Source organism: Eulemur rufifrons, chromosome 2 (genome assembly GCF_041146395.1).
Source record: "Eulemur rufifrons isolate Redbay chromosome 2, OSU_ERuf_1, whole genome shotgun sequence".
Taxonomy (NCBI): Eukaryota; Metazoa; Chordata; class Mammalia; order Primates; family Lemuridae; genus Eulemur; species Eulemur rufifrons.
This window is the reverse complement of record NC_090984.1, coordinates 86745439-86762194: the sequence shown is the minus strand read 5'-3', so window position 1 is coordinate 86762194 and position 16756 is coordinate 86745439. Positions and strand designations below refer to the sequence as shown.

Sequence of the window (16756 nt, the reverse complement as noted above, 5' to 3'; positions counted from 1 at the left end):
TTTGGATTCAACTGCTGTAAAATTTTGGTAAAGGGAGCTAAAGCTGGGAAGTTTCAGTTTGCAAAATTACTTCCAGTGGGAAAGTCCCATTCTCATAAATCATATGCTTTCTTTCCCTCTTTCCCTAGTACAGACTCACTTATCAGAAATATGAGGGAGTTTGATCATAATTGAATGAAGTCACCTTATCTGAAAAGTCAGAACGTGCTTTCAGGGTAGCAGAAAATCAGGAGACTTCAAAGTTGCCTTTGCTTTTTATTTAATTAATGAAAATCTGAAAGCATAAAATACCAGTGGCTTTTAAAAGTTCAATAGCTAGAAAAATACCGAGGTACATGTGGGAACGAACAGTATGGAGTCAACTTACACAGCTTCTGAGCAGTTGAGCATCACGTGATCACACTCACATTCTTGGGAATCATCTGACATCGCAGGTGGTTCTCCCAAAAGATCCAGTTTCTCATCTATGCTTTGATATTTTTTGCATGCTGCTTATAATGCCCAGAGTTGTCAGTCTATATTAACACAGACTGTTGCTGAAATTGCCATGGGGCTGAAATACATGGTTCCCTGTGTGGGGAATGGTCCAAACATGGCTTGTGCCTACAGGTTCAGGAAACTTAATTTGAATGAAGATGCTAGTCTGCCGTCAAAAACATGTAAAAAGAGCCGCAAATCAGATCTGAGAACACGTCCCATGTGCAGCTACCATTTAGATATGGAATTTAAGGCTACATTCTCTCCTTAGGTATATCCTGGAGCCAATGAGAAACTGCATTTGTTTACAGAAGAAAGAAAGGCAAAAGTCTTCCTTATGGGAGAGGAGATAATATATTGCTTTCTAGCACATTTTGGGTGGCAGAGCTACCCACTGTCCCACGACTGCCACACAACCCGGTGCTTCTTGGTGCCTCACACACACTCAGGTCAGCGTGGCACATGTTAATGAATGTTGTCCTAGGATTACCTAGTTACAAAGAGAATTATTACATCACAAGTGGATAGTTGTGTCTGTAATGGGAGTGATTGTAAAGGGTTCTTATCTTAACAACCTAATAATTGTAACCAGGACTGAGAGTGAAGATAAACAGATCCCAATATTAATATTAACACTCTTTCACAACATTGAATGGAAACAGATTCAGCTGTCATTTGGTTAATTTTCCATGAATAATAAAAAGAAATCTGACATGTTAAAATCTCCTACTATATTTGCATTATCAGTGTTGACATTATAGATGGACCAATCTGTTCACTCACATAAGTCACCTTAAATGGCTCTGTCACAAGAGACTGAAGAAAAGATTTTTGTGAGGCACAGGACTGTGCGTGTGTGTCTGTGCATGTGTGTGTGGGGGGGTGACTGAATCCAAACTTCACAGAACAAATCCCTTTATCCTTCAGTCAAGCGGCCACACTTGGGGATCTGGAGGGTCACATGTAGCCTTGAGGCTGCAGGTTCCTCAGCCCTGGAAGTGTGTGTGTGTGTGCGTGCATGTGTGTGGATGTTTATGTTTGAAGGATGCTGTTAACTAAATGAGACATGGTCTTAAAAGCTCAAATTCCAATGAGCTAAAGGTTATATAAACCGAAGAGCATACAGCAGAAACTAAGGCCTTTAGCATGCTTGTACTTAGTGGTTTCCTCCTGAGTAGCCAAAACAAGCACACGTGTTGAATGTGTTTATGAATTGCCTTCTAGTTCTGTCTTTATTCGTCCACACTCTCCCTCCCCCCAATTCACTTTGAATCCAAGTGTATACAGATGGTGAAAGGGAGAACTCGATCTAGTAAAAGATTTTTTCCTGCATGAATGTTTTCTTGCACTATGAGGAGTTCCAGAAAGCAGGAGCGGGGGTGTTTCCAATTGGCCATCGGGGATGGGCTATTCAGTGAGCTGACAATGGTGGATTCTGAGAAGAGGTTTAATTCAGAAGGCCAAGGGATTATAGCACAGTGGGCTTCTTTCTCTGATAAAATTCCCAAGATAGTCACTAACATCCACATTTGACTTCTAATTAATCTTAAATTCATGGAAAACTTGGCCCCAGGGGATGCCAAAGAGGAATCCCAAGGGTTTGTTCCCACATTTGTCCCACTCGCCGTACGTGTGGACCTGAGGAAGCCGTGAAGCTACCAGCTTTACCTATCAGGAGAGACCGTGGTGGAGAGTAGACCAGAAGCCTACTTAGGAGTCTTCCAGTATATGCTTACATTAGACACTTGCACTTCTCTCGGCTTTTTCTTTATGGAACTAAGACAAGCACTTCCCAGGTCAGCTTGCAGATTTCCCAGAGTGCTTGGAAGAACCACCACGAATATTCCTTTATGAGTAAAGATATTGTTGAAATGACCAGTTTAAAATAGCAAACCGTGAAGTATCACAATTTTTAAAATTTCTTGGCAGAGGTTTTAAGTCAACATTCCAGAACTTAAAAGCAATGAAAAAGAAAAGCTACCCTCATGATCTCAAATACTGAGATGACCAGAAGAAACAGCAACAAAGGCTACCTTCGTGACATTTGCACTGATATTCAAAAGGCCTAGAAGGTCAGGACTCTATACTAGATGGTTGCAACCCTACTCTCAGGAATTGACTCAAGCCCCAGTCATGGCAAATTCTCTAAAAGAGCAAGGGACAGAAAGGAAAAAGCAAAAACACCTGTTGGTAATTTTTCACAAACAAGGTTTTTGTCTTTCAAAAGACCAAAGGGAGGCTGAACTTCAGAGACAAGGTTTCCCTTGTTGGAATCAGAGCAGGCCAATAACACCTTTAAACACTTACCTGTTTTTCAAGCAGCCAAGGGAGGTGAAACCTGCAGAGAGCTCAGCGAGGGCAGCCCTAGGAAGGCCCTGCAGAGGTGCTTCATTAACCCGATTAAGCAGGTGGATGGAGAGGGCCTCGCTGATAATTTACACCTTGCTAATGAAGCGTGTGACTCTTAATCTCCTCCAAACAAGATACACTCATGAAACTCTGGTACAAGGAAAGGGGAAATTAATTAGATGAAAAAAAACTATGAGATTATAGCAGAGGGATTCCTGCAAGGCAACTGTAACCTGGGTGGTTATTCATTTCAGCCTTTCTGAAATTAATGGCTGAGCTGTCAAGTAAACAAGTTGTGGTACCTTTTGGGCTTATATGAAGTTCAAAGGCAGCACATCATTATGTGCCTGATTTTATATTTCTTGCGATATCTTAGAAAATCGCTCTGACGGAAATGGTTTCTCTGACTCAAGTGAGTAATTTTAACATTTGACTATAGTACAACTATTCATAGAAGAGGATATACAGAAGATTCAGTTACATATTTCCTATAATTTATTTTAAAATGTTAAATTGCAAAAGAATTCTTATATCTAACGCAAGCTGTAAAGGAATTTTGTGTCAAGAAGAAAACATTTTAAATGGTCAGTTAGAATTATTACAAAATGGTATTATCAGTTTAGCAAAAGAAATATGACAGTAGCTAATATTTGTCAAGTATTGATATACATCAAGTACTAGCTAAATACTTTCTTTCTTTCTTTTTTTTTTTTTTTTGAGACAGAGTCTCACTGTATTGCCCAGGCTAGAGTGCCATGGTGTCAGCCTAGCTCACAGCAACCTCAAATCCCTGGGCTCAAGCAATCCTCCTGCCTCAGCCTCCCAAGTAGCTGGGACTACAAGTATGTGCCACCATGCCCGGCTAACTTTTTTCCATATATATTTTTAGCTGTCTAGATAATTTCTTTCTATTTTTAGTAGAGACGGGGCGGGGGTGGGGGGGGCTTGCTGTTGCTCAGGCTGGTCTCAAACTCCTGACCTCGAGTGAGCCACCTGCCTCAGCCTCCCAGAGTGCTAGGATTACAGGCGTGAGCCACCGTACCCAGCCTAGCTAAGGGCTTTCAATTTACTAACTCATTAGTGCACAACTCTGTGAGGTAATCATTAGCCCCTTTGTTTATAGATGAGTAACCTAAGGCCAAAGTATGTTTTCTTTTTTACTTGTAAATGAAATAAACAAGATCTTAAAGCCTACAATTAATTTATTTTTAAATTGTTTTTTAGAGACAAGGTCTCACTCTCTGTCACCCAGGCTGGAGTGCAGTGGCATCATCATAGCTCACTGTAACCTCAACCACCTGAGCTCAAGTGACCCTCCCGCTTCTGCTCATAGCTTTATTTACTTAAGGATTTACAAACCACCATTTTAAAAATGGCTTTCTATTCTCTGCCATATCTAAACCAAACTCCTTGTTTCAGAGACTCCACAGATTCTCTTCTGCCTAGCACCCGCCCTATGTTCTAGGTAGGGTAGTATTTTCACTGTGCCCACTCCTACTACCACCTCTGGACTCCTTGCATTCTCCCTGTTTGGAGTGCCTTCCTCTTTTCTGCCAATCCAGATCCTACTCATCCCTTAAGACTCAGCTCAGTTCCGAAATTCATGCATCCACCTGCGTATCCATCCAATCATTCAAAAAACATTTCTCTGCCAGGCATCAAGCCCTAGATTAAGTCACAAGGACCCAAAGATCAAATGAGACAAGGTCTTGGGTCCCCAGGAGTACATTGTTTGGAAGGGGCAACAGACATGTAAGCCAACCACTCCAGGCACGGGGAAAAACACACTGCCAATGGTGCACAGCAGTGAGGGGGAGTGTTCGGTGCTGCCCGGCATTAGGGTGAGATGAGAGGAGGTGTCTTTCAAAGGGAGGTATGAAGAATGGACGAGTTTGGGAAGGGGATTCAGGTAGAAGGAACTCAAAGGCATGAAATTGCAAAATGTCAAAAGATGTTAGGGGAACTTCAGATGCTTTGGTATTGTTGAGTTGGGGAGAGCGGGTGGTAAAGGGGCTGGAACAGTCACAGAGGCCAGATAAACAGGGGCTGTGTCTGCAGAGCTAAGGCTTCTGTGCTCTTTCCCCCAGGCAGTAGAGCTCCCGCAGATCCTGGGAGTTTCTGTACCAAGTGTAAATGGTGGACTATAGGAGAGCAAGACTGGAGGCAAGGAGATGCATTGGAAGTCAGCTGCTAAAGTTCAGCTGAGAGGGGAGGAGGGCCGTGCTAGGGCTTTGACTGTGGGGTGGAGGATAGGCAGCCAAACAGAGAACAATTTAGGAGGAAGCAAACAGAATATGATCACTGGAAGAGTGATACATACTCAGTAAATAGTTGTTGAATGAATAAATGTGCTTTTCAAAGTTGTTTTTGTTCTATGTTTGCAGTTTCTTCACTTAGCTCTCTGAAGATGTTATAGTTTTTTTTATTATTATTTTTAGAAGCCCCCGTTTTCTACTCTGTTTCCTCTGAGTTCTGTATTTTTTTGTTTGCTTGGTCATCTTTAATGACTGAGGCCTTCCTCAAAAGCAGAGTGATCCTTGGATGTCCATTTCTGTTTAAACATAAAGCACTAAAAGCCAATTGGAAGCTCTATGTGCATGGGTAGAGTTTTGCTGACTATTGGGGTTCACTGTAGGATGGTTGGGCATGACCTAGTCTTTATATTGGGAGACCCTAAGTTTTCAGTACTTTTTTCTGGTTCATTTTCTTTAGAGAAGAATTCTCTGATTTCCTGCCTGTGGAGTATGAACAGGGGTGATATTCCACTGGTGCCAACCAGTGCAGCCATACTGGTTGTTAAAATGTTGAAACTGTTATTACTGGTGGCATATAGCCACTGCCCTGAGCTCCCAGACTGCCCCTCACTCCAGCCACACTGACCCTTCTGAGACCCCACTCCCCATAACCTAGCAACAAAGGGGTTGAAGCCTGCAGGGTGCTGCCTCAATGCTAAGGCCAATGTCCATTGTATTTGGTTGGTGCCCATGCTGCACTGGCTGTATTTAACATATTAAATATTAAAAACAAGGCATATGCCTGGAACTCTGGCAGAGCAGGAAAAGGGGGCTGGGTGGTCCTGACTCAGCATGCAAACTCTCATCCCTTCCGCCTTTTAATGCACCCTGCCCTCCTCCTTCCCCTGTGAGCCCGTGTCCAGAGCCTCCTACCTCCTGCTGGTGTGGAGGAGGGTTGGTCCCTTGGCTCCTGGCTGAGCTGCCACATGCAGCACTGTGTTCTTCCCTGTTGAAGCCCACCGCTGTTTCATTCTTTTTAATAATATCTTGTGTCTCTGAATCCTGACCCCTTCTTGGGTTCTTTGGCACACATCCACTTGCTTTTGTTTTGTTTGGTTTTGATTTTGGTCTTTCTCCTCTGCAGGTGCTAACATTTTTATTTGCTTTGCTTTGCTGAGACAGTTGCTGCCCGACCATCTGCTTTCCACCCTCTAAACTTTTGTGGATATGTTGGCACTAGCTTCTCATGGGTATGGATGTTTTTTGGGACTCTCTGTCACTTTGAGCTGCTTGGAAGAAAAACGTTATATTAATGAGTCAAGACTCATTGATTGTATAGAAAATAAACTAACTTAAACCAGTTTAAGAATAAGTGGGAAGAATATTTCAGGATCCAAGGATTTTCTCTTAGACTCATGTGCAAGGAGGCAGTCTTAAAGCTGAAGTGCAAAGCCTCGGGGCTTCTATGTCCCTTTTTTCTTCTGAGTATTTATACTTAATTTCTCTCTTGTTTGTTTTTCCTCTGACCAGCTCTCTTTCTCTCTCTCTCTGTGTTCCATGTAGTGGAATACGGCCTCCTCACGGTTCCTGAGTGTACCTGCTATGATTCCAAGTCCCGGTAGAATTTAGCTTGCTGCCTCTCTGACCCAGTTCCAAATTCTGAGGAAGAAATTAAATTGGTCCAGCTTGGGACAGCCCCCCAACCCCAGCCAGTCCGATCCACGAAGATCCTGGTGGGTAAGGAAGTACAAGCCATGTTACTACCTACACAGGCAGGGTCGGGAGCTATTTTCAGAAGGGAGGGAACCATGGCAAGCTGGGCAGACACAGCAAAAGGTGTCAGCTACAACAGAGGGGAAATGGTCAGTTATTTACTCACCTAATTTCCTTTATTCTTCCTTTCCTCCAGTTTTATTTAGAGGAAGACAAGGCAGGGTGTGGGAGGCATTCACAGCTGCTCTGGAAAGTTGCAGCAGGGGCAGTCAGAGACTATGCCCGAAGCTGAGGCAGCCACAGCAGAGGCTGGGCCCCCCTAGGTCCTTCGCAGCTGGCCTGTGTCTAGGTCTCCTGAGAGGAGTTCACCTCGTTTCTTAGGTCTCTCCTCAGCTGGACTCTGCTCTGTTGCCCAGGGGCCCTAGGTCAGCTGCTCTTCATAGCCTTGGCCAGAACCTTACATAATTTGTTTGTTTGGTTTTCTTTTTACTTCCTCTATTTTAAAAGGAAAATACTGACCAAGATTTGCTTGGGGGATTTTTCAAATAAATATGGCAACACACAAACTGTAGACTATATATCAAGTTCCTCTGAATATTACATGCCAAGGAAGAAGTGTATGAGTTAGAACTCCATGTCCCAAGTGACAGAATTCATTTTTCTGATGAAATGTGTATTGAATAGGGCAAGAGAAAGCAAGCACATGTGCTACTTATGCTAATAAGCATTTGATAAGTAGAATGCAATTCTCTCTTTAATCAACCTAGTGCCCATCATGTTCAATTAGTAATGCACTGGTGACAGTCCGTGCAGGGCTGGAAGAAGAGGAGCAACCGAATGCTGTTCAGGGATCTACAACCCTGCCATATGACACCACCCAACACCATGCAAATGACTTCACAGTTAAACGAGGCACAACTCACAGGCCTGAAATTCATTTCCAGTCCCTTCTGTAGATACAGGGACCACACTGCATGAATCATGAAATTCCTCTGGAAATGAAGTCCTTTTGAAATGAAGTTATAACTGTACTATTTATAGCTGGGTAGCCTTATAATAGCTGAGATGAAGTACAAAGTACTGAAATACAAAGTACTTTTCAAATGATGCTTTATTTAAGCATTGGTGCATGCTAATAGCAAAATTATTAGAAATAAAGTGAATAAAGAGATGGATTTCCTTATTTTTCATTCTAATATTTTAGACCTTTAGAATTGTCCCTGCTGAGGGCCAGGCATGGTGGCTCACGCCTGTAATCCTAGCACTCTGGGAGGCCGAGGCAGGCGGATCCTGTGAGCTCAAGAGTTCAAGACCAGCCTGAGCGAGAGCGAGACTCCATCTCTACTAAAAATAGAACCAGATGTCTTTCACTGCAGTATTTCTGGCCCCAACCCTGAAAAAAATCTCTTCATAGATTTTGAATTATTTCCAGTAACTCTGTGGAATAGATAAAGCAGTATCATCCTGGGCTTCAGAACACTTACAAGACCCCTTCCCGCAAAAGTTCCTTCAGAAGGAAGCCAAGATGGAACTAGAATTCCAAACTTCTACTTCTGCTCCCGAAGAGAGTGTCTATAATAAACTAGAGGGACACAGGAACAGGCACCAGCAGTCCAGCTCTAATCTCCACCCTGACATCACATCAGCACTGTGTCCTTGAGAGTCACATGGGGTCCTGGGCCTCAGTTTCCTCATGTCTGGGATGGGCTAGGTGATCTCTAAAGCCCTTGCCAATTCCAAAATTTATGAGATTCTGAACACACAGGGGCAGAACCAAGGCTGCTTTATGGGAATTTCAGCCTTTTGGTTTGTCTTGTTCTTTTCTGCTGGAAGTGCCGCTGAAAAGTGAAATGGCCAACAAGCCAACAGCCTGGAGGCTGCCTTAGAGCTGTGTAATTAACAAGCTGCAAATGTGGCTTCTGGATAAGTTGAGAGGCTTTTATTGTAATAGTTGCTCTTTAGCAACTGAAAGATGATGTCATTCCTGATGTTTGGTTTCCTGTTCCTGAAAGTAAGCCCACTCTTGAGGGAAACGGTGCTAAGAATCATGGATGAACTTTAAAAAATGAAGCAAAGCCCAGAGCACTGATCTGCCAGTGCTAAAGAGAGGGCAGAAAGGGACAGAAATCTCTATTTGATAGAGAAAGGAAAAGAACACCACCTTTATGCAAAAGCAGTGTTTGGCTCAGAAAAAACCCAGGTGTTTTTTAAAAAATGAAGAGGGGCTAAGTAAAAGAAAATAATACAGAGTAAGAAGACAATTTACTAAAAATTCTGAAAATACATTCATTATGAAGATACAGTCAACAGTGGGAGTCAAGAACCCAACGCTCAGGAAGAACTGGAAGAGCTCAGGAAAGGTCTAGAAGAATGAATGAAGTATGGAGTCAATGCATTGGGGGCTATGTATAAATTGAGAAATGGCAAAATGTAGTGCCAAGTACCATCTGTACATCACTAATTAAACCATGTTTAATTAGGCCAAGAAGAGCAAAGGTGTTTTCTGTAGTGATGTTTGGGTCAAGTGTAATATTGATAGTTAACACATCTCCATTGATGGTGCTGCCTTGTGTTGCCTTCCATGGAGTCAACTTTCCAAAGACATAAAAGCATTCCATACGTAATTGTGTATCGACAAGTTCCATCGTTTTGCCCACACTGGCAGGGTGACTCAATCTCATGCCAGGTTTGGCTGATTTTTTTTTTTTAATCTTTTTTAGGAATTAGCAAGGTTTTAGTAGGACAGTATCTCAGTGTTAGTATTTACCTTTAAAAAATCTCTTACCATATGATCCAGCAATTAAAAAAAATATCTCTTTGGTGGTTTAACAAGAAGACACTGAGAAACAAATTCTTCACTATGATAGAACCAAAGTTTTATAAAAAGACTAAAATTCTGTTGAATGTAGGCCAATTATAAAGGAGTTTATTCAACTGCATTTTAGTGACGTCCCTAATTCAGAGACTAACCTGCTACACACACGAGGGCAACATTTTGGCTACAGCTCTGAACTTAGTAGTTGGCTAAGCCTTTAAAGTATGGTGTAAATTGCAAAACAGGAGTTGGATGTCTGAATGGCTCAGACTGTAAATGCTAGGTTTCTATATTCTACATTATTTGTGAGTGTTTGGGGGGTACTTAAACCTTTGAGAGTTTCCAAAGTGAGATCCTACACTCTTATTTGTTCACAATGCAATTGAAAAGACTCTACAAGAGCAGAGGACTTGGTGAGGAAAAAGGCTCTGGGGTTCTGTAATTAATCCAGACCCTGAACTTGGACCCTGCCCACACCTCCTGCCTCCCCCAGCACCTGGCCCTCCTCGCTCCCAGCATTCCAGCCACCGGCCTGCTTTCAGATCCTCAAAAGAATTTGCCCTCGCCTCGGGAACTTTGTGCATGCTGTGCCCTTTGCTAGAGAGAGTGGACTTCCACTTTCCCTCTGCCTCATCCGGGTAATTCCTACTCCTCCTTAAGATTTCAGCTCCAGAGTCACTTCCTCAAGGAAATCTTCCCCAACCCCCAGGACCATCTGTGCCCTTTGTCTTCTGGCACCCCTGAAGGCAGGAACCCCAATGTTCACTCGCACTATTGAACCCTCAGTCCCAGTGCAGCGCCCAGCACATTGTAGGTGCCCGAGAAGTTCTCAGGTGAACATTGAACAAGGTACGCATGACACAATCAGCCTGCTTCAATAAAACATCTTAGATTTTGAAAGATAGGACTGGAAAGGATCTCAAGAAATCATTTGACCTCTTTCCTGGTTTTTAAGAGTAGGTGATGATCAGGTGGAATAGTGTATTCCTAAAACAGTAAGTTGGTTAGAGCATCTATTATGTGAACAAGTCTGCATGAGAGATTGTGGCAAGGAATTCCATCTTCAGGTTGGAAATTGCAAGAAACACAGGTAGGTACATTGCCAACTACACTACCGCTGCTCTACTTGTCCATGGACAGAAACCTCGATCCTTTTCCTCCATGGTGAGAGGATGTGTCCTGGACACTCCCTGAGTTCCCACAGGGGTTTGTGAAGCTGTAAAGACACCAACCTGTAGAACCACAGGCTGCTGCTTGGTCCGTTATTCTGATTATGAGTTTTTGATGTTGTTTTGTTTGTTTGTTTATTTGTTTAACAGTTGTTGAGTTAAGTATGTGGTCTTTAAACGGCTCTACTGAGAGGAAACAGTAGAAAGCTTCTGTAAAGAAAAGTCAGCCAGCAACAGAAATGCCATTTCTTGCATGTGTGATGTTTTACTAAGACGCCTTAATAAGGGAGGCAGATTTATCGTTAATATTCCAATTCCAAATGGGTGTCACGAAAGGCCTGTGTATGTCAGCTCTGGTTACTCTCTAACCTTGAAAGGCCTATTTTCTCCTCTTGCCAATTCGTCTATGGAGCTTATCAGGAAGAGAGGATTGCTGTTGCTGTCTAGTGCCCATAATTAATCCCAGAGACAGTGAGGATTTAAGACCACTGATTGTGGCTGACTTCAAATTAAAAAGTCACTGTTAGCGTGTGCAACAAACACCATATGTTAGAAACAAACCCTTTGAATGACGTAGAATGTCAAGATAATTCATATGTAAACACAGGTTGCACTTAGGGTAGGTGTATTTCTATATGCCCATTCATAGTTTGCAAAGATGTTATGGACACACAAATATAGATGGCCCACTGTTTTCCCTGCAGTCAGTCCCCAGAAAATGTGTTCTGATTTTAAATATGAATATAGTGCAAACCTCAAATTACTAGCATGAAAATTATCTTTCTCTTTACCCTCAATGTGGCAAGTACAAACAAAGGCAGACACCAGTCTGATTGGTTAGTGTAATCCAATTGCCGAGTTGAGCTTCTTTTCTTGTTCCTGCCATGACTAATTTGTGGTTTCACAAAGTGTTTCTGAATGTCAGACACATCAATTATAAGAGATGGGCAAGATGCATAAGGGAGCCATAAGCGGAGGGGGGGGCTTCAAAAATGTTTACAAGAAATTAAAGTAGTGATTGTAGGCAGAGGTTGTCCTACAACCTTTACAAGAGCAATTCTCTTTTTTAAGAAAGCGGCTGGATTATTTCCCAAATAAAGAACAAATTCTCTGTCCGCTGCCAATGAGAACAGTTAGTGGCCTCATTTCTTCTTACTAATTGGTTCTCTCCTTTCCTTTGGTCTTGTGAGAGAAACACCATTCAGCCACCTTCATTCTGTAGACACTGGTGCTTTAAGGGAAGGCTGGGTTAGGTGTTCACAAACAGATTCCCTAACAGTGTTTATTTTCCATGGCAAGGGTGATTTTTTTCCCCTACTGAAACTCTATTATGTACCCTTTTGTTGTCATGGCTGAAGCCTGTTGTTTCTGCAAAAACAATAATAGGCCTGAAGATTAGGGTTGCATTTTATGGGCCTAGCAGCCCAGCAGGGCATCGTATTTGTATCAATCCTATAAATTCCTGGCATCAGGCCTCTTTACTCCTAGTAATTAATCTTTTTTCATAAATGCTGTCACGTTTAGAGCCATTTTATTAAGTTTCTGGTTTCTAAATTGTCTATGTGTCACTCCTTTGCCTCTTCGGTGTCAGAAATGAAAATAGAAAGACAACAACATCAGAGCAACCAAATGCATGGGTCTTTCCAGTTATGGCTCGCTTTATTTAGCAGGGGGATCTACATGCAAAAGCCATCATTTTCATCTTTAGAAATACTTGCCCTCATCTCCAAGCTTCCAGCTTGATGTGTTTCGGTTTCTTCATTCTCGTTGTTGGTGTGGGTGCTTTTTCAGGTACGAGAAGCTTAAGAAGGGAGGAAGACTGATTTCTTTTAGTCTCTCAGGTTCGTGTCCAAATGCCAGAGCTAGGGAGGAAGACCTGTTCTGGAGAAAGTTTGTTCACTGCCCTTGGACTTAGCCTTCCCGATGCAGCCGAGAGAGCTGAATGCTGTCCCTTCTGCCTCCTTAGGTATTACAATTGTGTTGGCGTGTGGTGGTGTGAGCAGCTTTTTTCTTTGGCCCACTGACCTAATTGCAATAGGGGAGGTAAAATATTTTCATTACCCTCTCCCCCAGAATATAGAAATCTTCAAAGGGAACCCGGGAGGGGGGTTAGCCTCTTAACCCTGATTTCCCTACACCACCCCAGCTTGGCCGTGCATCACAAAATTAGTCTTTAGTCTCCGAACATAGTGGCACCAGGACTGTTGTCGGTTTTGCTTTTAAAAATCATTTCATATTGTAAACCCGGCGATTATTTCATGCTGCTTAAACTATATTTGTAGTCTTTGATCATGCATAAGTAGACTCACGTTAACTGCTGATAGAATGATGATATTGTTCTCCGTGTTTCTTTTTCTTTTTCTTCTTCTCTGTCTTTAAGGACCCTGTACCTAAGAGCTGGCCTCCAGAAATTTCCATTACTACATTACAACATGCCTTTGTTTTTTAATTGGTTCAGGGCTACCTATTTGCATGACAAGCAACATCATTCAGTTAGAAAAATCTGTTGTGTGTAGGGTATGCATAATCTATATTTATTGCATTTTAGAAATTACTGATTATTTAAAAATTTGAAAGACGCCGGATTGGCAAAGAATGCCAAAGAGAAGGGGAGAGTAGTAGTCATTGCTGATTATTGTTATTTTAACACAAGCTGGTTTCTCCTCTCCTTTCTCCCCCTCTGTTTTGCTTCTGGAGTTCCTTTCTATCAGCCACCCTTTCCACACCCCGATTCCCAGCAGGAAGATACTGTACCGCCACCAGTGGGGGCTGAAAATGGGGCAAAATAGGTTTGAATAGCAGCGTCAAATAAATTCAAGTGCCTTTCTAAATATATTTCAAGATTAAGTAATTAAGGATTGTAAAGCACTTGGAAAAAATAAAGTGCCGCGTAAGTGCTAAGTAATAAAGAGTAATCATAACAGTAATAAAAGGGTGAACTGCTAAATCTTTCTTGCTTCTTTCCCTCTGAGGATTTTCATCATTTCAGATTTGGTTCCTGAATATAATTCTTTTATTTCTAATGAAGAACCTGGGCTGGAAATAATGATGAGGAGGTTTTTCTAAAAGGGGGGTTGTTTGGTCATGTAGGGAGATCGTGCTTCACTCTGCCTTCTGCTACCCCCCAGGAAAGATTTCAGCTTCCTCCTAGTGGGGGGCTGCAGAGGAACTTGCACGCACAACTCCCTCCGAAGGAAACCCTTGTCCCCTTTGGTCTCATCAGTGCCAAACACGGCCACTTCATCAACCCAATAATCAACCTGATGATTTATGTTTTATGATTTATTTGGTATTTTTATGATTTGCATCATATTTCAATAAACTTGAGACCACCTGCAGTGATTGCTACTATTTCCTATTATAGGTAGGGCATTTCATCCTCAAACTCTGATTTTTAGTCCCTTGAACGCCTTTTACAACAATCTGACTACCCTTGATGCCTGGGTATTCTCTTTGAGTGACCATGTTTATAAAAACTATGAGTGTATTTCTTTAATGGACATACATGTCAGTTCCTATCAGTGTTCATTTTCCACTTTCTCCAACCTTTGGAAGAAAATTATATTTCCTTGTGCGCACATCCTCATTACTGTCTGTCTGTTAGTAATGTTAGATCTCGAGGCCTTGTGCAGGTTAGGACTACAATACTTATGGTTTTGAGCTCACAGGTATAGAGTACACTCCACGATTAGCATGAAGTAGGAATCTAATTTAAATAGGTGGCCCTGGAGGAGGCAGGTTTTTCAGCCTGTTGTTTGGATACATAAAATAAAGGTTCAGTGCTATAGATTTAAAATTGTGGCCGGGCGCGGTGGCTCACGCCTGTAATCCTAGCACTCTGGGAGGCCGAGGTGGGCGGATCGTTTGAGCTCAGGAGTTCGAGACCAGCCTGAGCAAGAGCGAGACCCCATCTCTACTAAAAATAGAAAGAAATTATATGGACAGCTAAAAATATATATATAGAAAAAATTAGCCGGGCATGGTGGTGCATGCCTGTAGTCCCAGCTACTCGGGAGGCTGAGACAGGAGGATCGCTTGAGCTCAGGAGTTTGAGGTTGCTGTGAGCTAGGCTAACGCCACGGCACTCACTCTAGCCTGGGCAACAGAGTGAGACTCTGTCTCAAAAAAAAAAAAAAAAAAAAAAAAAAAAAAAATTGTTATTTGTTTTTCACTTTCTTTCAAACAAGGGCCTCTGCCACCTTATATTAAATGTAGCATGTCATACAGTGTTTTCCATATTTTGTCTGTTCTATACCACCGTACAACACATATGACCAATATTAAAACTTGTTTGACAGTCCTGGGAATGGAACAGAGAATTGAGATTCAGCAGAAACTGGCTAAACAGCAGTAACAACAACAAAATTGTTGCTTGTGAAAGTAGTTTTTTTCCGTCATTTTTCTTTTTTTTTTAAAGAATAACTACAGAAAATCTCTCTAATTGAGGCATGTAATAATTGTGTGTGTTCTCAGTAGAACTTGACCTCAAGGGAAGATACATATCATATAGAGAAATCAAAGAGAAAATGTTCAAAGAATCTTCAAGTGGAAAACAGAAGGTGATTTTATTACTATCACATGAGAATTTAAAATTCTCCAACAAATCCTTTATCTAAAACACCGTTAGAATTGATAGGTAAGATATCACTATTAGGAAAATACAGTTCTTTTTTTTTTTTTTTTTTTGTTGAGACAGAGTCTCACTTTGTTGCCCAGGCTAGAGTGAGTGCCGTGGCGTCAGCTTAGCTCACAGCAACCTCAGACTCCTCGGCTTAAGCGATCCTACTGCCTCAGCCTCCCGAGTAGCTGGGACTACAGGCATGCGCCACTATGCCCGGCTAATTTTTTCTATATAGATTTTTAGTTGTCCATATAATGTCTTTCTATTTTTAGTAGAGACGGGGTCTCGCTCAGGCTGGTCTCGAACTCCTGACCTTGAGCAATCCACCCGCCTCGGCCTCCCAGAGTGCTAGGATTACAGGCGTGAGCCACCGCGCCCGGCCAGGAAAATACAGTTCTTTCAAGTTTTTAGAGATGACCGCACAGTAATCTAGAAGTCAGGCTTCCGTACCCACCTTAAGTACTTGTTGGCTTTTTAAAATTCATAACATATTCACACTGATTCTGAAGATCAGTAGGGTGGGAGACAGAGGTGACTTAAAGCAGAGGAGCAGACCCAAAAGGGAGGACAGGAATTTAAAATTACATTAGGAAGTTTTGAGTCTATGACAAAAGTCTAAAAGGCAAAGTAAGAACTTTGTTTGAATCTTAACACCACTGATGTTTTTTTCCATGTGATTTTGGTCAAATTGCTTATTGCTTTTGTTACATTGATTAGTCTTAGTATTCATAGGGGTGCTGTAAGGATTAACAATATAAAACTTCAATCTGACATAATGTTCTAATTATTTAGTCTTTAAAAAAAAAACTTCCTTAACTTTAAAAAACCTTCATGAATTATTTTATATATTAAATATAGAGTTGATTTATAAAGTAATTATATACAAAGTGTTCTGAACTCCATAGAACTGTGGAATTATAATTCTTGTTTGTATTTCATGAGGTGCAAATAGAATATTTTACAGAAATGTGACAAGCAGCTCAAGAAACACAACTGTTTTCTTCTTTTGTCTAACATTTTTCCTTGCCAAACACGGTGGGTTTTTATTAAACTCTGACTTGAAGCAAATGTGACTATGAAACAGAGTCACTACAAATACTTTTGAAATGGGTTGGGTCAAGGAAAGAGAGTAAAAATGGTAAAATAAAACTTAAATTTCCAAAAATATATAACATCTTTGTAAAGTTTCATGGAGAGACATGATTTAGGAGATCCCTTATCATGACAAGTTACCTAAAACAAATCCTCAGACAAATGAATGAAAGAACACTCATAATTTGTAGCAAAGGACCCAGACATTTAAAATAATAGAAGTTACACTCAAATTAGTGTTCTCAAGTATAGGCATTCATGTTTTTATAAAAGCAGATAAAATTTG

General features: G+C 41.6%; 1 long non-coding RNA gene across 1 annotated transcript; it reads right to left on the bottom strand.

Moving 5' to 3' along the window:
* Positions 1 to 242: 242 nt before the first annotated feature.
* On the bottom strand, positions 243 to 7136 carry LOC138394897 (uncharacterized). The gene is made up of 3 exons (XR_011235419.1): positions 6940 to 7136; positions 5994 to 6719; positions 243 to 2976 (listed from the first exon to the last, which is right to left on the bottom strand). It is a non-coding gene; the product is annotated as an uncharacterized lncRNA (long non-coding RNA).
* Positions 7137 to 16756: the final 9620 nt, after the last annotated feature.